This window comes from Arachis hypogaea, chromosome 11, assembly GCF_003086295.3.
Source record: "Arachis hypogaea cultivar Tifrunner chromosome 11, arahy.Tifrunner.gnm2.J5K5, whole genome shotgun sequence".
NCBI classification, from domain to species: Eukaryota; Viridiplantae; Streptophyta; class Magnoliopsida; order Fabales; family Fabaceae; genus Arachis; species Arachis hypogaea.
Window position 1 is genome coordinate 46,572,654 of NC_092046.1, and position 2,328 is coordinate 46,574,981.

Consider the following 2,328-nt stretch of genomic DNA (forward strand, 5'->3'; position numbering starts at 1 on the left):
ACACAAAATAAATCTAAATACTATTCTAATAATAATGATGATGATGATGATGATAATAATAACATTAATAATCACAATAATAATAACAATAATAATAACACTAATAATATAAATAATAACAATAATAATCATCATGATATTAATAATAATAATAAGAATCATGACCGTGTACTAATAATAATATAAATAATAATACTAAAAAACAAATTACAAATAATAATAATAATAATAACCTATATTGATATATTTAGGAAATTCCAATGCATTCATGGTATCAAATTCAAAGTATACATAAAAGATTCATCAGCCATATATATTACTTGAAATTGAATAAAACTACCATATACTAGCACAAGCTACCTGTACAAAATATTTGTCGTTCTCTTTAGCACTTGATGATCTACACTTTTAGAAAGCACACTCTTGAGTCCTTCATATGTTATCGAAAGAAGAACAACAATAACACATGAATTTTCACATAAAAGTCACACCTTCGTGTGTATGAGATAAAATCTGACCATTATAATATATTTTTAAACTAACATAACTCTTCATTTTATACATTTATTACATCCACTCACAAATTTTTCGCTCTCAATATGCAACTCAAATAACTAAGGAGCTCTCTCAAAGTCTCAGAAAGAAGAACAACTTCTTCTTCACCTCTACTCTTCTCTCCTTAAAATGTTTTACTGGACTCGAGTTCCTTTTATAGTTGATTTTATATTTTTTTATTTGTGCCAGTTATTTTTTCTGCAAAATGTCAATCCCATTTTGACCTGTTCAAAATTTCAAACTCGTTTCAAACAAAACAACGTTGCTGTTTTCCCTTTTTTAATTTAAAAAATACAAAAACCTTAAAATAGCATTGCCGTATTCTATTCTTTAATTTTAAAAAATATACCATAACACAAAAGGGCTTTGCCGTTTTCAATTTTATTTTTTTAAATATTTTTTTCACAAAACAGCATTGACGTGTTGTATTTAATCGATTAAAAAAATTAATAAACACAAAACAGCAATAACATTTTCCATTTTCTAAAAAGTAAAACTTCTTTTCTATAGCAATGTTAAACTCAGATGACAAAATAACGATGAAAAACACACATCTCTTTGCAATATTAAAAAAATTGAGCTGTTTAGTTGTTTATATTTTATTATAAAAATTGAATTTGGTTACTTAGTATATGCCAAAAAATAAGATGAAACAAAACAAAATAAAATAAACCTATTGGCTACCTGTGATTTTTCAGGTACTTATATCTGATAATGACATTCTTATTTCATTGGATTGTAATTGTTAACTTTTATCCGTGGGGATACATTTTTGGTTTTGTTTTGATTTGGCAACTGCAACTTGATAAGATATTTAGAATTATTGATATGTGATGTATATTTTGAGAATTTTCAAGACATGCTAACAAAGGTCTAGGATTTTTACTCGTTTCACTGTATTCAAACATAACAACATTTGTTTTGGAAAAAAAAAGAGTAGTATTTTTCTTTTTGGGCTATGGAAGAAAGAGCATTGTTCTTCTGTTTAGCATGACAAAGTTCTTTAGGGATTTCAATTTGCTCGAAGAATTAGGTGCTACCAAAAGGGTTGTAGAGGACTTAAAGCAGAAGCTACAAAAGAAGCACTGAAATATTTCTCAACTCCCGATGTAAATGCTCGTGAACAGATTGGAACTCCACCAGTTATTAAGAAAATGAACCAGGAATTGTCAATAGCGAAGAAGAACAGATATCGCAAATGAACTTAAGGTGATACAATCTTCTGTTGAATCTTTGAATAACAAGATGAAGAAGGAGAAAATGTTTCTAGAGAGGACGTGCGAAAAGTTGGCATGTCTCTGTTCAAGAGCAGGCAAGATTGGATCCACCAGAACCCTATGTAGAAACCAGTTACACTTTTGATAATATGACCAATTTAACAAGGAATTTCCATTCAGATTATGAGCAATATAGTAGAACAGTTGAAACAAAAGGATCTAAAGTTTCAAGTCCCTTACATGGATTTAGTATTAAGACAGCAGATATGAGGTGGCTTGCAGCGAAAAAGATGGAGGACGGCCGAAGTTATTACTCTTGCTAAAATGAATGCCCTCTCTTTTGCTCTGCCAGAGCATTCTCCGCTAGACCCCAAGGCTCAAATACCTGAAGATTGAAGGAAATATCTTTAAACTAACTATTTTGAGGAAGCTACAAGAAGCAACAAAAGAAGTCCTGCACAACAAAAAAATCTTGGCTGATGCTTTGAATAGAAAGCAGCGTGCTGCCAAGGAAGAGGTTTGGATTCATTCATATGTCACTCCCCTTTGCAAAACC

General features: G+C 30.1%; 1 long non-coding RNA gene across 1 annotated transcript; it reads right to left on the minus strand.

The window, feature by feature from the left end:
• Positions 1 to 1,415: 1,415 nt before the first annotated feature.
• Positions 1,416 to 2,328, minus strand: LOC140176354 (uncharacterized). The gene is made up of 2 exons (XR_011867533.1): positions 2,013 to 2,328; positions 1,416 to 1,890 (listed from the first exon to the last, which is right to left on the minus strand). It is a non-coding gene; the product is annotated as an uncharacterized lncRNA (long non-coding RNA).